The sequence below is a fragment of the Silene latifolia genome, chromosome Y, assembly GCF_048544455.1.
Source record: "Silene latifolia isolate original U9 population chromosome Y, ASM4854445v1, whole genome shotgun sequence".
Taxonomy (NCBI): domain Eukaryota; kingdom Viridiplantae; phylum Streptophyta; class Magnoliopsida; order Caryophyllales; family Caryophyllaceae; genus Silene; species Silene latifolia.
This window is the reverse complement of record NC_133538.1, coordinates 395,804,540-395,826,731: the sequence shown is the minus strand read 5'-3', so window position 1 is coordinate 395,826,731 and position 22,192 is coordinate 395,804,540. Positions and strand designations below refer to the sequence as shown.

Sequence of the window (22,192 nt, the reverse complement as noted above, 5' to 3'; positions counted from 1 at the left end):
GTACTCCGTGTGAGTTACTTTGACACAAATTAAATTGTTTTGGAGGTCAACTATTTGTGTACTACTAAAGTACCATTGGACAAAGGAGACTTTTTTTTTTTTTTTGATTGGACAAAGGAGACTTTCTGGCAAAGCACAAACACTCCTTCTATGACTACATAATAATATTGTCAATACGCACGCTACACGCATATGTAATCTATGGACTGCTATAATTTTTCAATATTATTATTATTATTCATTATCATACGGAGAAGTTGGACTCTGAAAGTAGTTAGTGATTTAAGGCTATCTTTACCACCGTTTTTGTGAGCAAAAACTTCCTAAATATTCATACCAAATATAAGATATAAAGACCAAGGAATCGGTTGTTCGAATTTGTGCAAGTCATATAGGTACCACCGATTTCAACGTAGTAGTTACTCTTTGTTTTTTCTGTTAGATTGGAACTCTAACGTATATGAGAAAAGCTCAATCGGTATAATTAGCCACATAGTTTGTGCCTTTGGAATTTAGATATAATTTCCAATAGTTGTAAATTATTTAATAGTTCCTTGTAATGGAGAAGGATATTAGCTAATGACATTGCCCAATATCTTTGGAAAAGATAACATAAATCATTCAATAGTGAACTATATATTACTCGATCGATGGTACATTGATGCCTAGACTATCCAGCCACTATCCTAAATGGTTTCTAACAACATATTCTATTTCAATCAAAAGCGGGGACTAATTTGGTAGAAAACCAAAAGTAATAAATGGCCAACAATATATGAACTCTTTACCCATTCAACAGTACTACATCTCAATATGGTTTGATTCGATTCGATAAATCATTGAGACATATACTTGCGTACGAAAAATATAATAATACCTTTAAAATAGGAATAAAGATGCACACTTGTGGAGTTGTGGTTACGTACTTAATCTATTTAGGGTAAGTGGGAGGAGATTGTGAGAGGTCACAAGCTTGTGACCGTCACAAGCAAGACAGACCGATTAAGTATAGGACCCAACAAACATGTTAACATTAGGCTGAAAAGGAGGGATTAATATTTAACAGTTATTCCTAGGGTTCCGTCTTAATTTTCTTTGATTTCTCCTTCATTTTCAAGGCTATTCTCACGACTGTATCGTGGGATTGCTTCTATTCTTTTGTTTTTTGTGTTTTCTTTTCTCTGTTGCTTCGTTTTATTTGTGCAGGTGCTGATGAGCAGTCAATCGAGGGGCCAACACCGGGAAGGGAAGGAGCCACAGGGGTAGGAGGAAGTTACATTTGTGTAGGACGACGATGGAGGATCGATTGAGGGTAAGAATACTCTTCTTTTGGTTGGGAAATTATGGTCGTCTAGGGCAATAAATGTGAAAGTTGTGTTTACCACAATGATTAACCTGTGGAATCCTTCGAAATCGATATTGGGGAACGTGGTGGATGCTAAGGATAAAATATTTATATTCCGTTTCGATTCTAATCGAGACAAGGCTAGGGTTCTGGAGGGCCAACCTTGGCATTTTGACAAGTTTCTTTGGTGCTTCAATGAACCTAATTATGCCGGAAAGCTTACGGATGTACCCCTGATTCACTGTCCTATTTGGGCGAGAGTTTGTGACTTGCCTTTGGCGGGTCGAACGAGTCTATCTAATGCTAAATGTCTTGGGGATATGCTGGGGTCTTTTGTTGATGTCGAATTTGGTCCAAATGTGGAACTGGATAGGGCTATTCGTATAAGAATTCTGTATGATGTTCGAAAGCCGTTGAAAACTGGTGTGCCTATTTGAATGAAGGGGGTGTGGTTATAAATTTTGACGTCAAATATGAGCGCCTTCCTACGTTTTGTTATGGCTATGGTCTTATTGGTCATGGCGAGAAGGATTGTGATGATGGTCCGTACGAGGAGGAGGATCTAAAGTATGGGGAGTGGCTGCGTGCGTCGCCGTGGAAAGTCGTGAAGACTGTTAAAGATGTTCATGGGAAAGCGGCTAGAGATCTAAGGGCGATCTTTGATGCTTCGAATTTACAAGATTCTGAGGATGCGGTCAACTGTATGATTAATAAACTACAATCCATAGCTATTGATTTTCGTAAGAAGAAAGTGGATGCTGCTGGGGTTAGTATGGTCACTGGCAGTGATGAGATGGTGGAGGGGGATGTGAGCATGACGGAGCAGGAGAGGGCAGGGAGGGAGAATGATATAGTGGAATAGGGGCGTGGGGAGGAGGGGGAGGACAGAGAGGTACAGGGGTGTCAGGAGGGTCTGGAAGGGGGAGAGAATAGGGATGCTGCGAGGAGAGTTGAGGGTGGCTGTGGTGTGGAAGCTGAGGAGCGGCTTGGTAGCAGCTTGCTTACGGGATTGATGACTGGAGTTGCTGGAGGAGGTGATGTCAAGGGGGGATATGGGCAGGGTCGCAAGTGGAAGAAGCAGGCTCGTAGTGAAGGGGCGGAAGCTGAGGGTACGGGATTCCAGAGGGTGGTGTTGATTGCGGAGGGGAAACGGAATAGGGAGGAGGACGAGGCTGCGGAGCTATTCAAACGTTCAAGACTTTTTCTAGACGGGGGCGTCTTTATACCTGAGGCGGAGGTTAACGGGTGTCAACCCCGCTGGGCCCAATGAATATTTTAAGCATCAATTGTCGGGGCTTGGGTAACCCCGACTCTAGGAGTGCCCTCCGTGATCTTGTGAGGAGGGAGGCCCCGGCCATACTTTTCCTTTTTGAAACAAAATTGTGTGGTCATGAGATGAGGAAGGTGCGTGAGAGTTTGGATGGTTTCTTTGGTACAGAGGTAGATAGTATGGGTCGTTCAGGGGGCTTGGCTTTCTTATGGAGGAAGGAGGTGGATTGTACTTTTATTTCATCGTCTGTACATCCTATTGATTTTCATGTTAGAGGTGAGGAAGGAGAATGGAGGATTACTGGCTTTATGGTTGGCCGGCTCTGGCTGACCGACACCTTTTATGGGAGCTTTTACATCTTCTTGCGAGGCAGTCCACGTTACCATGGATATGTTTAGGAGATTTTAATGAAATTTTATTCTCTACTGAAATGAAGGGCGAAAGCAGATCTCAGAGGCAGATGAATAATTTCTGAGCTGCAGTGGATGAGTGTGGACTGCGGGATGTGCCGTGGGAAGGGTATAATTTTTCTTATGATAATGGGCAAGCTGGGGAGGCGAATAGACAGTGTATGCTTGATAGAGAAATGTGCACGGGGTCTTGGTCGGATTTATTTCCTTATGCTAAGCTGTTGTATCGCAATCGGGAATGGTCGGATCACGCTCCTATCAAATTGGTCCTCAATTATAAATCCTATGAAGAGACTAAGGTGAGACCGTTTCGCTTTGAGCAAATCTGGGTGGGGTCCGAGGGGTGTGAAGAGGCGGTGGTAAGGGGGGTTGAGAAGGGTAGGGGAAATCTTGTTACGGTTTTGCGGGAATGCACGAGGGAGCTGAAGGCCTGGAAGAACACGAGTATTAAGCAGATAGGCCGGACTATTGACAGGAAGCGCAGACAGCTGGAACGGTTCAATGAGGGAAATAGGGATGAGGAGAGTGTGTCAAGGAGAAGGAAATTAGTTGCGGAAATCTCGGATTTGAGGAGGCAAGAGGAGCAATATTGGCGGCAGCGATCTAGAGCGCTTTGGTTGCGAGATGGGGATAGGAACACGAAATTTTTTCACACCAGAGCGGGAGAGCGGAAAAGGAAAAATTATATCGCAAAGCTAATTGATGATGAGGGGGTTGTCCGAATGGGGGAAGAGGAAGTCGGAACGGTAGCTATTAATTATTTCGAAGAGCTGTTCCATTCTTCGAACCCGAGCAATTTTGATGAAATTTTTAATGTCTTCAATCGAAGGGTGACGGGTCCTATGAACCATATTTTGCAACATGATTATAGTGAAGAGGAGGTTATTGATGCTCTCAATCAACTGCACCCTCTTAAGGCTCCGGGTCCTGACGGTATGAATGTGCTTTTTTATCAAACTTATTGGAGTACTATTGGTCCGTCTGTGCTTGATACGGTCCTTGCAATTCTCCGTGGTGACCGGTCTCCGAAAGAGTTTAATAAAACAAATATTGTGCTAATTCCAAAAAAAGAAAGCCCCGGATAAAATTCGGGATTTCCGTCCTATTAGCCTCTACAACGTGGTGTATAAATTGGTCTCTAAAGTCCTAGCTAACCGGTTAAAACAGTTTTTGGGTGAGATTGTCTCGGTGAACCAAAGCGCTTTTACCCCGGGGATTGCCATAACTGATAATATTATGATAGCTTTTGAGATGTTTCACTATATTAAGGGGCTGAGGAACACGGATGGGTTCATGGCTATTAAGCTTGATATGGCCAAGGCGTATGACCGTGTTGAATGGGCTTTTTTGGAGCGTGTGTTGCTCTCGCTTGGGTTCGATGGGAGCTGGTCCGGGAGGGTTATAGACTGTGTGAAGACCGTCTCTTTTTCAGTGCTTGTTAATGGTAACCCGTCAAGAGAATTTCGCTCGGCTAGAGGACTAAGACAAGGTGACCCGCTTTCCCCGTATCTTTTTATCTTCTGTGCCGAAGTCCTTTCCTTTCAAATGCGAAGAGCGGTTGAGATTGGGTCGATACATGGTATCCGTATAAGCACGAATTCACCTTCAATTTCTCATCTCCTTTTTGCCGATGATAGCTTATTCTTTGTTAAAGCCACGGAGGAAGAAGCGGATGGCGGTGTCTGATATCTTAAGGAGGTATGAAGCAGTGTCGGGACAGCTGGTTAGCTTGGAAAAGACCACCATCTCTTTTAGTAAGGGTGTACCGAGGGGGAGGAGAAGTCTCATTGCAAACCGGTTGGGTATTGTGGAGGTGGAGGAGCAACATCGCTACTTGGGTCTCCCAACGGTGGTGGGTCGTTCAAAAAAGGTTCTCACGGATATTCTCCGGGATAAACTTAGTAAACGGCTGCAAGGATGACGCGGGAAAGTCTTGTCCAGGGCAGGTAAGAAGGTTCTTTTAAAGGTTGTGGCCAATTCACTCCCTACCTATGTTATGAGTGTATTTAAAATTTCCGTCAACTTTTGTAATGAGCTTCGGATATTGATGTCTCGGTTTTGGTGGAATTATGAGGAGGGGAGAAGGGGCATTAGTTGGGTGGCTTGGAAGAAATTGTGTCAGCCTAAGGGAATGGGGGGTATGGGGTTCCGTGATTTTCAGCTGTTCAATCTTGCGCTACTTGGAAAACAAGCTTGGCGACTTGTTACTGAGACGGGTAATTTATGGGAATAGATTATGCGAGCCAAATACTATCCCGATGGTGAGTTCATGACAGCGCAGCTAGGAGCAAACCTGAGCTACACATGGAGAGGACTGATGGAAGCTCGGGTCGTTTTGGAGACTGGGATGAGACGGAGGATTGGGGATGGGAAGTCGACGAGGGTGTGGCGTGATGCGTGGCTTCTTGGGACCCATACGGGTCGGGTTATATCACCTTGTGTAGATGGGAATGAGAGCCTGAGAGTTTGTGAACTTCTTTCCGAGCAAGGCGGCTGGAACTTGGAACGAGTTTCGAGCTTGTTTTTGCCTTTTGAGACGGAGCGTATTCTTAACATCAGAGTGAGCCAACATCGACCTATGGATATTTGGTATTGGAATGCGGAGAAGGATGGGATGTATTCCGTGAAGTCGGCTTATAGATCTCTAGCCGGGGGTGATGGGATGGAGGTGAGTGGGTCCTCGGATAGAGAAAGGGAGATGTGGCTGTGGAAAAGGCTCTGGAATGTCCCGGTTTGGCCCCGAGTGAAGCTGTTCTTTTGGCAACTGTGCAGTGAAGCGCTGGCAATGAGAGCGAACATCGCGTCTCGGATTCGAGCTGATATCTCTTTCTGTTCTTTATGTAATTCTTTTTATGAAACGAGTATTCATCTTTTTAAAAATTGTGGGGTTGCCCAGAAGGTGTGGGAGGGTCTCGGGTTAGGGGGCGGGGAGGGAGCCACGGAAAGCGGGATACGTGACTGGGTGGAGGAGAGATGGAGGGAGCTCGGAGGGAGGGAGCATAGGCTCTTTATGTTGGGTTGTTGGGCGATATGGGAGTATCGTAACAAAGTTATCTCCGATGCAAAGGAGGTCGATCCTATGGTGGTTATTAGACGGGTGGGAGATGTGGTAGCTGAGCTTGAAGGGTCGGAGCATGAGATGAGGCGAGGAAGAATGAGGAGGGAAGACGGGATGGGGGTTGAGGATGGAGGAAGCTAGCGGCCGGCACCTTCGGGGTGCGTTAAAATTAACGTGGATGAGGGGGGTAAAGGAGGGGGAAGGAGTGAGTCTAGGCCTTATTTGTCGGGATGATAGGGGTGCGGTTTTGTGGGGCATTTCAGTCGTGCAGGACCAAGTTTGGGAGCCGCATGTGGCGGAAGCTGTAGCTGTTTTGGAAGGTGCCAAGGAAGCGATGCAGCTGGGATACAGGGACATCGTGATGGAAAGTGACTGTGCACAGGTCATTGAAGCGCTCAACAAGAAGCAAGTTGGTCGTAGTTCTTTGATGCTAGTTATAGACGAGGTTTTATGTTTAAGTGTGTATTTTAATTCTGTTGTTTGGTCATTTTCTAGTCGGGTGAACAATTCGACAAGATTAATATAAAAAATTCAAAGCTTTCATCCGATAGTCGGGAAATCGTCCCGGCCAGGTAGCCCCCCTGTTGATGATAGGTTAATTATGAGAAACCGATAATGGAGGTAAACTAGACTTTGTACAACTTGATTAACATTCGAAAGATTTAGTACTACCAAATTGATTTTAGTTTTTGACTCTTATTTTAAAACATGCTAATATCGCTTTTCATAAATTATTGTGTAAATTCCGGAACGAATATGAGGCAGATCACATAGCAATGATGTTGATGGCTTCAGCTGGATATGATCCTAGAGGAGCACCAAGGTGGCTTTCCAAATATGCATTCTTACCAGATGGTTCTCATCCAAGATTCCGCCAAAGAATCGCGTATTTAAAAAATCCAAAAAGAATGAAGAAAACTATGAGTTTGTATAGAGATGTGAGATCACTAAAATTAATCACGAACTTGATTGAAAATTGAACTTCAGGCTCATCTCTCTGTGCTGAATTAAAGTGAATGAGTTATCTTTGTAAAGCATTTGAGTTATCTTTGTAAAACAAGTCAATTAGATACGACTATTACTTTTAATGTTGTGCAAAATTGTACCGACATAATGTTTCAATTTCAAAAGGTCAGTTGCATTAGCTCTAAAAACATTCATAGCTCTAAAAACTTCTGATGGGGCTTATTTCCGAAAATAACACTAATAACAGTATTCGAATTCCGATCATCTCAAAGCACAAAGGAACTACATTCGCCTGTTGCTTAGTAATAATGGGAGTTCAGTATGCTGTATACCCAAACATAAGGAAAAGAACCCCATAAACAATACCGAAAGTTAATAGAGAAAGACATACAATACCCGAAACTTAATAGAGAAAGACGTCTCTATAATATCATGATTAATGAAAAAAAGTTGTCATTATTGGAAATGCATATAGCAGTGCATAGCATTTAACAAATATCGAACCCCTTCTCTAGCAGTTTAGCCAACACTTCATTCCTCATCCGAAACCAAAGTTTCTGAGCCTCCTGATCGAATTTCTTATCCTGCAACGCCTTCTGATAATTGAGCGCATCCTTATCAAGTTATCGGTCTCAACCATTCCTTTAGGTCCGATAGTAATACCAATCATCCCTCCTTTCGCCACAAACTCTTCCATAGCCTCTTTATCACCCGGGTAAGGAAATTCCCGCCTCTCATGTTGGAAATATAGGGGCTTTTTTGCCTTTGAAGTGTTTCCAATTGTCCCACATTGGTGAGGAAAAGAGATTTTCATGTGTTTATATATGTCCGCTTACCTTACACTATCACTAGTGAGTCAAGGGAGGCTTTTGTGGAAGCCTTGCGAGGTGCTTAATTCAGCTCGTACACGCGCGCGCGCGCCGTGCCCGTGCCCGAGCCCGGCCCGGCCCGGATCCGGATTCGTGATTCGGGATTTGGAATTTGGGATTTGGGATTTGGCAATCGCCTGCGGCGGGCTGCGCCTATCTTTTTGGGCCGCATCCGAGTGGGCTTCTGTTTTGTTGAAACAGTCTAATGGGCTGTTAGTGGAATAAGTCAGTGCTGTTAGTGGGTGAGTTATTCTCTTCCCCTTTCTCTCGTTGACTGGCGTTTATGAAGGAGCAGTTTTTGGCTCCTAAAACCGCCTACAATGCTGTATAAATACAGCAGCTATTCCACACCTTCATAGACAGAAAATCCTACACTCCTCTATTCTTCTTCTTCTCGTCTATCATAAAGTTTATGGGTACTGCTGTTAATTTCGTTCCAAGTCTCACAGTTCCGAGTGGGCGGAACTGCGTGGAGATTGTAGTGTTATCCTTGGGGAACTACCGGCACTAGCCGATCGCCACCACGGTCGTCTTAGGAGAAATAGTTTTCAAGGCAGTGGCTTTTACCACGACACTACTTACGGGTTTCTTATTTTTCTGATCGCTTATAATTCGTCTTCAACTGGTATTTCTATTCTCCTTCTATTTCTGCATCTTTCGAATAACAATTTGAAAACTATTTGTTGCTGCAACATGTACATTATTTCGAAAATTGTTCCGAATTGGCGAATAACGGAATCGTTAGATGGTCATAATTATAAGCGTTGGTCCCAAAAATTATTGATGTACTTTGAGCGATTAGAAATTGATTATGTTTTATTTAATGACCCGCCTAAACCTATCACCCCTATTGATGTTGAGACGACCCCTCCCGCCGCTAAAGATGTTAAGTCCAATGAAGAGGATATTGCAAAATTTGTCAAGGACAACAAAAGCGCTAGGTGGCATATTCGAATAATATGACTAACACCTGTTCGACTTATTTGCTATGAATAAGTCTGCTAAGTTTATTTGGGAGTCTTTAGAAACTAAGTACGGGGGGTGATGATGCGGGAAAAAGAAGTATGTTGTGGGAAAATGGTTGGGATTTCAAATGGTCGACGGAAACCTATCATGGATCAAGTCCATGTCTATGAAAACCTATGTCCGATGTTGTGAATGAAGGCATGAAACTTGATGATATCTTTATAGCTAATGTTCTGCTAGAGAAATTCCCTTTCTCCTGGTCTCATTACAGAAACCAACTTAAGCACAAAAAGAAAGACTTGTCCGTTAAAGAACTTATAGGACATATGAGGACCGAGGAGGCTAATCGCCTTAAAGACCTTCCCGCTAGTCAATCGTGACTTCTCGCCGTATTCTTCTTGTAAAAGCTAATCTGGTTGAGTCCGGTGGTCCGTCTAATCTTTGAGAAATATAAGGGTAAGGGTAAGGCCAAGGTTGGTCAGGGTAAGAACCAGGGTCCTGCTAAGACGAATGGTCCAGGGAAGCATACCAAACCGGTTCCTAAGATTCGAAAAGCCGCCAAGGGTCCTATTATCCGCCATATCCTGTGGAAAACGGGCACAAAGCCTACCAATGTTCTCGAGAAGAAATCTGCGAGGCCAATGTTGTGTGGATCGATGATGTTATTGCACTTGTGGTTGTGGAAGCTAACGGTGGGTAATGTTCTTTGAATGGGTCTTGATCTGGAGCTTCGAGACACCTCTCGTGTCTTTGATAGGGGTTTATTTGCTTGAGTTCGAGGAAGTTTTTGATGGGGAATGCGTCTACATGGGTAATTCTTCATCCGCAGCAAAGGCAAGATCTTTCTCAAACTCACCTCGGGAAAACACTTGCTCTCAGTAATATTTTATTTGTACCCTCATTGCGTCGAAACCTTGTGTCTGGTGCCTTATTAAACAAAGTTGGTTTGAAACTTGTTTTTGAGGCCGACAAGGTGGTAATGTCGCGTAATGGGGAATTTGTGGGCAAGGGTTATCTTTACGGGGTCTTTTTGTATTGAACTCGATTCCGCTATTAATAATATTGCATCTTCTTCCGCTTATATCGCTGAGTCTATTGATGTTTGGCATGGTAGGTTAGGTCATGTGAATGTGGATTATATTAAAAAAACTTAGAACTATGAGTTTAATTCCGAGTTTGACGAGTCAAGAATTCTCTAAATGTGCTAGCTGTGTTGAGGCTAAGTTTATAAAGAAACCTAGTAAACCTGTGACTACTAGGAACACGAGTCTTCTTGAGTTAATTCACACCGACCTAGCTGACTTCAAAAATGTTGCAAGTAGAGGTGGCAAGAATTATTATGTTATGTTTATAGATGACTGTTCTAGATACACCCGTGTCTATTTGCTTAAGACTAAAGATGAAGCTGAACACTCTTTTATAAACTTTAAGAATGAAGTTGAGAACCAACTTGACAGAAAAATTAAAAGGGTAAGGTCTGATAGAGGTGGTGTATAAATCCAGTTATCTAGCTGACTTTTGTGCTGCAAACGGTTTAATACATGAGACTAGTCCACCTTATTTACTCCAATCCAATGGTGTAGCTGAACGTAAAAATAGAACCTTAAAAGAAATGATGAATGCTATGATTTTAAGTTCTGGTCTATCTGACGATATGTGGGGGGAAGCAATTCTTTCAGCTTGTCACATTGTTAACCGTGTACCTCATAAGAAAATTGACAAGACACCCTACGAGATTTGGAAGGGCTATCCTCCTAACCTGAGCTTCCTTAGGGTATGGGGGTGTTTAGCTAAAGTGGGTTTACCTGATTTTAGGAGACCTACCATTGGACCTAAGACCTATGATTGTGTGTTTATAGGTTATGCTCAAAATAGCTCTGCTTATAGATTTATGTCTTTGAGTGACCGTTCTATATCTGAGGCTAGAGATGCCGAATTTTTTGAGCATGTTTTTCCTTTTCAGAAAACTGTTGTACCATCTCCTAGTTTATCTGTTGCATCTCCTGGTTTGTCTTCACATGCTAGTGCTAGCACTTCTATTGATGTTTCTGTTGAACCTAGAAGAAGTAAAAGACCTAGATACCCAAAGAACTTCGGTGATGATTATGATACAATTATGTTGTCTGAACTAGGATACACTGTTTGTGCTAGTGATGAGTTTGTTTCAGCCTTTTTAATAGAAGATGACCCAAAAACCTATAGTGAGGCAATGAAATCCATTGATGCTAATTTTTGGAAAGATGCTATTAAAAGTGAACTTGACTCTATTGTGTCAAATCAGACTTGGGAGTTGACTGATTTACCTAAAGGTAGTAAACCCATTACAAGTAAATGGATCTTTAAAAAGAAAATGAGACCTGACGGTACAATAGAGAGGTTCAAAGCTAGACTTGTAGTTAGAGGCTTTACACAAAAGGAGGGTATTGATTATTTTGATACTTACTCTCCTGTGACCAAAATTTCGACTATTGGGACTCTTGTCGCCTTAGCTGCTATTCATAACCTTGTTATACATCAGATGGATGTTAAAACTGCTTTTTTGAATGGTGAACTAAGGGAAGAGATCTATATGTCTCAACCTGAAGGTTTTGTGATTGAGGGTCAAGAGAGTAAAGTGTGTAAACTGAACAAGTCACTTTATGGATCAAACAAGCACCTAAACAAAGTGGTATGAGAAATTTAACAACACTTTAATAAGTAATGGCTATGTGGTTAACAATTCTGATTCATGTGTTTATTCAAAAAAGATGGAATCTGATTGTGTAATTATATGCCTATATGTTGATGACATGTTAATACTTGGTAATAATTTGGAGGTCATAATTAGAACCAAAGATTTTTTGTCATCACAATTTGAGATGAAGGACTTAGGAGAAGCTGATGTTATCCTAGGAGTTAAGGTCATCCGAAACCCCAATGGAATCTGTCTAAGTCAATCTCATTATGTTGAAAAAGTGTTGAGAAAGTTTAACTGCTTTGATGATGTGCCTGCTAGAACACCCTATGATCCTAGTGTACACTTGTGTAAAAACTTGGGCAAGAGTGTTTCCCAAGAAGAGTATGCTAAAATCCTAGGCAGTGTGATGTTTTTAATGAACTGTACTCCACCAGATATTGCTTATGCAGTTAGTATACTGAGTCGTTATACACATAACCCTAGTAAAGAACATTGGAATGCTCTTCGTCGTTTACTAAAATACCTAAAAGGAATAGTAGACTTATGTTTGCATTATAGTAAATTTCCTGCTGTGTTAGAGGGATATTGTGATGCGAACTGGGTTGCAGGTAACGATGAGATCTGTTCTACTAGTGGTTATGTCTTTACCATGGGTGGAGGTGCTATATCGTGGAAGTCCTCTAAACAGACTTGTATCGCACGCTCCACTATGGAATCTGAGTTCAAAGCTCTTGAGTTGGTAGGACAAGAGGCTGAATGGTTGAGAAACCTCTTAGCTGATATACCAGTATGGGACGGACGGCTAACACCGGTCTCCCTGCACTGTGACTCGCATGCTGCTATTGGTGTTGCAAAGAATAGTGTCTACAATTCAAAGAAGAGACACATTCGAATAAGGCACGCTGCAGTTAGACAATTCCAAGACAACGGAGTGATTACTTTGGACTATGTGAAGTCCGAAAACAATCTTGCTAATCCCTTTACTAAAGGGCTGGCTAGGAGACTAGTCGTTGATACGTCGAGGGGAATGGGGCTTAAGTACTTAGGTCAAGAGTGAGACTTGACTAGGTCTAAAGCTTCTATTCCTATGGCGTTGTATAATTCATAGCCTTTATGGTGGTGCTTTTGAGACGCACTTGATGAATCATACACCAGGTTGGACTTAGTCCTTAATGACTCATGTGAGAAGTGCTATTGAGAAGCAATTGAGTCACCTACGTAGGTGTAACGATCATTAGACTATGAGAAGTCTTCTGAACACATCTATTAGTACCGAGGTAAACGCATAACTCTAAAGGAGCGCGTTGCACTTTCGCGGAACGATCTTAATCTGAAGGTATGATATGTGTTGTGGGGAGTATCGACTGAAGCTCAGCTAGGAATTCAAATCGCAAGATATTCTCTCGCTGTAAGTAAGTTGTTTCCTCACTGCACTAAAGTGTCAATTCAAATCGAAAGATATTGATACCTAAGTATCCAATCCTTCCCTTACCCAGGAATTTCTTTCTCTGTCTCTGGCGCCCCTAGTGGGGGATTGTTGGAAATATAGGGGCTTTTTTGCCTTTGAAGTGTTTCCAATTGTCCCACATTGGTGAGGAAAAGAGATTTTCATGTGTTTATATATGTCCTCTTACCTTACACTATCACTAGTGGGTCAAGGGAGGCCCGGCCCGGATCCGGATTCGTGATTCGGGATTTGGGATTTGGGATTTGGCAATCGCCTGCGGCGGGCTGTGCCTATCTTTTTGGGCCGCATCCGAGTGGGCTTCTGTTTTGTTGAAACAGTCTAATGGGCTGTTAGTGGAATAAGTCAATGCTGTTAGTGGGTAAGTTATTCTCTCCCCCTTTCTCTCGTTGACTGGCGTTTATGGAGGAGCAGTTTTTGGCTCCTAAAACCGCCTGCAATGCTGTATAAATACAGCAGCTATTCAACACCTTCATAGACAGAAAATCCTACACTCCTCTATTCTTCTTCTTCTCGTCTATCATAAAGTTTCTGGGTACTGCTGTTAATTTCGTTCCAAGTCTCACAGTTCCGAGTGGGCGGAACTGCGTGGAGATTGTAGTGTTATCCTTAGGGAACTACCGGCACTAGCTGATCGCCACCACGGTCGTACCGGAGAAATAGTTTTCAAGGCAGTGGCTTTTACCACGACACTACTTACGGGTTTCTTATTTTTCTGATCGCTTATAATTCGTCTTCAACTGGTATTTCTATTCTCCTTCTGTTTCTGCATCTTTCGAATAACATCTCATACAACTGAGCTAGCTCTTTCTCCTCCTTAGGACGTGGCTTAAGTGTCCACCACCCGTGCAGCGATGTCTCATTATAAAGCAACATTGTCCCAAACAATGCATATGAGCATAGCAATCCTTTTCCTATCGCTTTCTAGAATGGCCAATCGTCTTTTCCGACACCCATTCTTTTCATCACATTAGCCCACTGAATACCTTCAAAATCATATCATCACAAAAATGTTCGTAAATTTATAATTCTGTCACTTAAGCATTTCATCAAACAGTTGGTGGGCATTCATTTCTAACCTGTTTTAACTTCCGGATATCGCTTAGGAACCATGATGATCTCTACCCTTTGATCGAATAAACTTAGAGTTTGATATAAAATTGGGGAAAAATTAGTTAAATTGGGTTTCAAAAACAATTGGAGATCGAAGCAGGGAGGGAAGGAGCAAAGGGGGAGAGAGTGGTATATGGAAGGGACCGGGTTGAATTAGTTCTGTGAGATTAGAGTTTAGCAATTACTTAGTAGACTATACCAGAGTCTAGACGTGTTAAATGTCTTCGGCGGGTCGGAGCGGTTTATACTGGTCCAGATTAATATAGGTTGGGTCATGTGGGTCACATGTTGGGTTAAGGTTATAGAAGTCAAAAACTAGTTCATTGTACATTTGTACTAACCATCCTAGATCATTCTCATGTAAGTTTAGTAATCTGATTGACTTGATTATCTTGGTCTATTTTTGCTTGGAAGTTTAGTAATCTTATAATATCGTATAGTTAATTTGGAATAGTTTTCGGATGTCATTATTTGATTGAGTAGTATGATGGTTGGTTTCATATGTGTTGTCTTCTAAGTTGATTGTCTACTTGTCTCTATTGATTAGTTTACATGTTTTTTTTATGACCTTGTATGCAGTTATGGCGCGTAGGTTATTGTCACGGAAGCAAAAAACCGTAGTTGGTCTTATTTGGTTTATTAGAATGAGATCTATGATCTTGATATCTATTTGTTATTGCATGATAGCAATATTAGAAACTATGAAAATACCTCGCAAGAAAACCTCTCACGCAGCTAAACGAACCATGAGTCAAGGATTAAAAAATATACAGGAGTTTCTACATTCTGATCTAAGTTGCTTAGATCAACTTAGAATGGACAAGTTTACATTCGATGTGCTTTGTGGGTTAATTCGAACTTATGGTCTTCTGAAAGAGTCAAAAAAACATGTTTTTAGAAGAAATGGTGGATATATTTTTAAATATATTAGCACATGACCAGAAGTAACGAATGCTTGTGCATCGTTTGAAAAGGTCAAAATAAACCGTGAGTCGGAACTTCCCTCAAATTTTAAGAGCTATTTTACGCTTGTATAAGTATTTGATAAAGAGTCCACAACCTATTGAAGAGGATTGCGGTGATTCAAGGTGGAAATGGTTTAAGGTAAAGCTAGTCATCTTAATAAGGCCCTTGTCCATAGGTTACTGTTTTTCTTTTTTTTTATTCACTTTCTTTTGAATTTTCAATGGTATGTAGAATTGCCTTGGAGCTTTAGATGAAACACGCATAAAGTTAATGGTTCCTATCACTGACAACCCTAAATACCGTACAAGAAAAGGACAAATAGCTACAAATGTTTTAGCGGCTAGTATTAAGGATATGCAATTTACCTATGTTTTGCCCGTCTGGGAAGGTTCGGCGGCCGATGGTAGAGTCCTCCAAGATGTTGTTAGTAGACGACATCCTCTTATAGTTTCTCATGGTGAAGAATGTCTCCCACTGTTTTTCAGTTACAAAGATGTTGGAAGTAAATAAAATTATTTAAACTTGTTAACTTTTAACTTGATAGGTAGTTATTACCTAGTTGATGCTGGTTTTACAAACGGTGAAGGCTTTCTTGCTCCTTATCGAGGGACAAGATATCATCTCAATGAATGGAAAGATGGTCGGCAGCAGGTTAACCACATGCAATTCTATAATATGAAACACTCATCAGCACGAAATGTCATTGAAAGGTGTTTTGGGTTGCTCAAAATGCGTTAGGCAATACTTAGAAACTATAGTTTTTATAAACCGGATACTCATACTGACATTATTAGTGCTTGTTGTCTTATTCATAATTTGATCCGTCGAGAAATGAGTTTCGATCAAATGGAAGCTTTGTTAGATACAGAATATGGTAGACAGTTTATGGATGATAATGAAGATCGTATAGCTGCAATTGATACGTCTGAGTCTTGGACGGGATGGAGAGACAATTTAGCTAAAGAGATGTATGATAGTTGGCGATTTCGTAGGCCATTTAAGTTTATAGATTATGTTTGATTGCTTTCTTAGATGTTTCAATTATTTGTCTGTGAACGTGTTAGCTATTATATTGTAAACTTTCAACTGTTTTTCAATGAAGTACAATTTTTAACGGTAGTTTACTCTTTAAAAACATTATACATAGTCTTTATGACGACCGAAATTGAAACTAATACTGAAAAGATCGGTCCGAGAAGGTGGACTGTGGAGGAAGATACTTTGTTGGTGAATTTGTTGTCATCCTTGCATTTGGATGGAAGATGGAAGGTTGAGGGTGGGTTCAAGTCTTGGTATTTGGTTCATTTGGAGAAGTTAATTTCAGAAAAATTGCCAGATTCTGAACTTAAAGCAACTAACATCGAATCAAAGCTTGGTTATCTCAGAAAACAGTTTAATGCATTGCTTGATATTAAATAGAAGGGCGGCAGATTTGGAGGGGATAATGATCTAAAGATGGTAGCCGGTGACCGCAAAATGTATGACGGATGGTATAAGGTGCTCATTTTTATTATTACCTTTTTTTTATTGTAGTTCATTAACTTATATGATGTGTTAAACTTGATTCACTTGTTGCACTGCACTGGCTGCATAGTTTATATACAAACAGTGTGATTGTAATGTGATGACTTGACTGTGTGCTGCATTATCATTACATTTTCTCATACAAAATGTCCACAACTTGCCCTTTATTATAGTATTAAACGCATCTCGTCCATATTATGTCAGCATATTGCCGACATTCATATTTTGTTTGAATTGATGTAAAGCTCCTTCTCTAAAAAGATTATTACAAAAGCTTGTTTCTGAATGGAATGCATCCAGTTGAAACGGAAAGTCCAGTATCGCTTTTGCGTTGCTTTGTGTTTTACATGTATTAATTTAGTAGTACAGATTGCAACTTGTTTATTACTCGCTCCATTTCATTTATATCGTCTCTATTTTTGAGATAACAGGGGACAACATAAATACAATGAAGAGGGTAATTAAGTTTTTTTTAAGGGTGAAATCGGAATATAAAAGGTGTCCGAAAGAAAAAAAAAAAAAAAATCAGTAGTTTGGTGTGTTACTGTGTGAGTACTTAATGTCGTGTCCCCATAACTTGCTGTTTCTTATGCTACTTTCTGATATGTCTATCTGATCTAGCAGCACTTTTGCTGATATAGCTGCTGGTTTGCTTTATATAGCTCAGGTTGACGTGTTATATGATTTTGTGCTTATTAGAATCACAAAGATGCCAAAAGGATGTTTCGGAAACCATTTCCGCTCTTTGATGAATGGAAGAAATCTATTCTAAAGATAGGCCAACGGGTGCTAAGGGTAATATGCCTCTTGATACAGATGACCAAGATGGAATTGATGAGACAAGTAGAAATGCACAACAAGAGGTTCAAAGTGGCGAACTAACTGAAGGTTCCGAAACTAGTAAAAGATGTAGAGATGAAAGTTGGAAGCGACCATGTAAGAAAAGGCTTCGTAAAAATAAGGAGATCTTGAATGTTCAGAAAAGTTTTGAAAATCTAATGGGAACAATGCTTGAAAACAGTTCTGCTCAGATTGCTCAACTCACTACTATGTTAGAAGCACCGAAAAATTATAAGGTTGGTTTACGTGAAGAGTTGGGGAAGGTTCAAGGTATTCCAAGGGCGAACATTCTTACTTTGTGCTCAATTATGACGGAGAGTGACGTTACTGTCTTTCGTGACTTGACGGACGAAAACGAGAAATACGACTTTTTTACCATGATTTTAAACATGCCTTAGATTGTTTTGATGATTATGAACAATTTAATTTTTGTTTTTATTTTTGGTTTGTAAAATTAGGCCACTTTTTTGGCTATGTAATAAAGTGAAAAGTTTGATAATGTTGGATTAATGGTATAATTAAAAGTATGGCAGCTTTGCACATGGTTATATTGTTTGGTCCCTTTGTGATGAAATGCAGCTGGAAAATTTAACCCCATACCAAACTTGGGGAAGTATTAAGCCATGACTATTTCCCAGAAAGGTCAAACCTTGTGTCAGGGAAAAAATCTCTCCCTGAATCAATTTGGTGGGTAATTATTTCCCCACACATATCTCCTCCTCATTAATTAGAGCTATATCAGGCCCTAAAATGAAATATTTACTCAACAAGTGAAGATTCTTTCATCCATGTCTGGGTGGTGTAGTCGGTTATCACGCTAGTCTCACACACTAGAGGTCCCTGGTTTGAACTCGGGCTCAGTCATTTTCAATTTTTGTGCTTCATAAATGGAGATGGTGCTCTTAACTCTTAAACCATTATACAATGTTATTTTTTTTTTGTTTTTAGTACTTAATTCCTCCATTCAACTCACTCTACCATATTTTCATTTTCATTCATTCAACTCCACTCTACCACTTTCCAAAAAAGAAATGACAAATGACCATTTTATCCTAATTATAACCTCTTATTTACACATATTACCACTGCTTGGTCACTATATTTAATCATCAAAACTCACCCTAGTTATAATTTGGACAACTTAGTAACCCCTAACTCAACCCAATATACTAATCCTTCCCTACAAATTTTCCTAACCCACCCCACCCCACCCCAATCCATATACCCGTTCAAATATTTTGAACCTCGGTCCCATAAATATCCCCCAACCCCCATTTACTCCTCTCCCACTTCTCTCTAAACACTCTCTAGAATTTTCTGAAACCCTAAATCCTTCATTCTCTATCTCTCTAACCCCACCTCCAACAGTCTTATCCCTCGCCATTTCCCCTGTTACTTGTAAAATCCCGTCTGTTTTACATTTATTTTCCTTAAATATCCATCCTCTTTAAACACCAATCCTTATTCTTCATCCTCCATCACTCAAACTTTTTATCTTCTTTCTTAAATCTTCATGGCACATCCACATGCAAACAGTTCTAAGGAGTGTCTTCAATGTTTTCTTGATTTGTTCCAGCTTGGTTCATCAAAAGAAGAAGAAGAAGAAGAAGAAAAAGAAGAAGAAGAAGAAGATGATGATGATGATGATGAACATGAACACGATGAATCTTGTCCTGACTCACCTCCTCCAAACACGATTGTGTCTGACTATCTAGATCTGGATGATTTAGGGACTCAGGTTGACTGAGTTCGATGATGGTTTTTGTAATATTCCTAAGTCCCCTGAGAACGATGTCATGCTTGATGTCCGTCTTGGAATTGAAAAGGGTAGTAGATCTGGTGAGAATAAAGATGAACATGTGGAGAGCGAGCCCGAATCACAAGTTCAAAGAAGTTAAGAGCATATGCGAAGAGACTATTTGATAATCGTTGTAATTCATCTAAGTAATTGATATAAATCTTAAACTCATCCTTTTATTGTTATTTTATGATGTTTTTACATCTTAATTGAATGTTTTATTTAAACTGGTGATGGGATTTACTTGAGGGATCTTGTTAGGTTTTTGTTGCTGTTATTATGATGTTTATGGTGTTAGGGATTCCTGTTTATATCTGTGGTTTTATTGTTGGGTTTTTACTACTGATGTGATTTAATGGAGGGATCTTGTTGGGTTTTTTTCTTGCTGTTATTATGATGTTGGTGGTGTTAGGGTGTCAGGTGGTGATTTTATTGTTGGTTGGGTTTTTGTTGCTGTTATTATGATATTTATGGTGTTAGGGATTTCTGTTTACATCTGTGGTTTTATTGTCGGGTTTTACTGCTGACGTGATTTAATGAAGGGATCATGTATGTTGGATTTTTCTTGCTGTTATTATGATAATGTTGGTGTTAGGGTGTCTGGTGGTGATTTTATTGTTGGTTTTTAACTGGTGATTGGGTGTCTCTTGGTGTTTACAGTAATGGGATCTGTTTATTCAATTGAGTAATAATGCTTGTTTCTTCTTGCTTACAATAATTTATTGTTCTTGGTAGTTCTGAATTTGAATAAACCTCAATGAAGGTCTGGTCGAGCTCACTTGGAGCTTAGTTTTCGGTTACTTGTCGTTAGGAGCACCTAGACCAAAACAATATTTATAACTTCACAAACAACTCTACTATTAGTAAAGATGCAAGTAAAGGTCAGATCCCAAGGGACGGGTATTGATGTAGGATTTTCGATTGCAAGTAGTGGTGTCTAGGGGTGTTACGATTTGGGTTGAGATGAGAAGATCACAAAACTAAATAGCAATAAAAGTAAACAAGCAAGATAATTAAAATGAGATGTAAACAATTGATTAAAAGCAATAGGGTGTCATGGGGTCATAGGGGATTCATGGGAATTGATCATACAAACATATTCTCAAATTATAAGTAAGCAATTATTGTTGTGATGGATTGAGTTGGTTTATATCTTACAATCCTAGGAAGGTTTGGGTCCTGGAGCCGAATCGATTATATTGTACAACACCTACAAGTCGACTTAATCCTTCCTACTCAACTATATGCATGGTCTAATAAGACTCGAGTTGGTTTATGTCTTACAAGTCTCATTGAAAAGGTAAGTGATGGGCAAAAAATGCAAGGATTCATAGGCTCGCATTTCATCAAACATAATATGTGCATAAGTTGAGATCACAACAAGCAAACAAATAAACTATGAAAACATATTAAATTAAGCATAAATCATCCCCCATGTTGGTTTTCCCTAATTACCCATTAACCCTAGTTAAGAAAACTACTCACTCATTATCAAGTTTAACATGTTAACAAGGTTGTCAATCATATTAACAAAGCAAAACATAATGAATAAATGAAGATGATTAACAATAATTAAAAAGAGATTAAGAGAATTATACCTACTAATGATTCCAAAATAAAGCAAAGAATAATAGAAGTACTTGATGAATGATTGGAAGGTTGTCAATCTCCCAATAATAACCCAAATAATCTTCAATTACCCAAAATAAAAGATGAACAAAAGAGAAATTAAGGAAATGAGATTTGTATTAATATTTGATTAGAAGTTGATTAAAAGACTAAGAAGAGATTAGAATGATATAAACTACACTAAAGATTGATAAGAAGAACATGATTCATCTAATTAGACTAATGGGGTATTTATAGTGGGGATTAGGTACACAAATTAGGGTTTACTAAGGGCTTAAATGACGATTAAGTCCTTGAGGAATCGCTCCTCTCAAAAAAGACGCGAGTCTCCTTTTTGCCGGTCTTTCATAAATATGCGCATCTTTCATGGAGGGAAGAAGGGGACGTGTGGGCCCGTAAGAGAATCCGGGCGTCCAAGGCGTCGGGACGGGCGGATTTCGCGGTGGCTGGACGGGCGGATTGGTATGCTGGACGAGCGGATTGGGGCGTGGTTGGACGGGCGTCCTTATGGTAAAGACGCTCGGATTCCTCCAGTGTTGGACGTGAGTCTTCTTGGCTGGACGAGCGGATTTCGTCACAGCTTTTCTTTTCTTCTTTTCTTCCTCTCTTCTTCCAATAATCCTCCGGGATTTAGTCGGGGATGCAAGGATTTCTTCATCATTGCCCATCTACTATAATATGTACAAAGGCCTTCTAGTCTTGTCTTCTCTTTGATGCTTGGTCATTAGATTCGATCAATTTAGCTCTATTTTGCCATGAAAATGCAAGGTTTGCACTCCTCTCCTACCAAGGAAACAAAACCTCAAAGAATATGCAAAACAAAGGAATAAAGATAGTAAATGGCCAAAATATGCACTAAAAAGCGTAGGAACGAGGCTAATTCGGGGACTAAATGTGCTCAAATAATGGTCACATCAAATATCCCCAAACCGAACCTTTGCTCGTCCCGAGTAAAGAGGTGACAAAAACTAGGACCCTTATTTAAACTAACCTACTAATATAGCCGACATGAGATAATTAGCGGGTTTCACTGCGCCCCTTCAACTCACAACAAGACAACCATGAGGTAGGATGCCTTCTTGCAAGGCAAGGTGGGTCTTGCCAAAATGGCAACACATCCAAACATTAAAGCACACAAAATCAAGTAATGGATGCATCTACAAAAGAATAGACACTTTCCTCATTTAAGTGGCGGAAATTTTCTAAAAGGGAAGCAATTCAAGGGTACACACTCCTTTATAGATGCAATTTCTTCAAACTACTAAGCCTAGAAGGATACCAATAAATCACCTCCAA

The 22,192-nt window shown here is 40.3% G+C and overlaps 1 non-coding gene across 1 annotated transcript; it reads left to right on the top strand.

Annotated features, from left to right (window-relative positions):
• The first annotated feature begins 18,259 nt into the window (after window positions 1-18,259).
• On the top strand, window positions 18,260-18,333 carry TRNAV-CAC (transfer RNA valine (anticodon CAC)). The gene has a single exon. It is a non-coding gene; the product is annotated as a tRNA-Val (tRNA).
• Window positions 18,334-22,192: the final 3,859 nt, after the last annotated feature.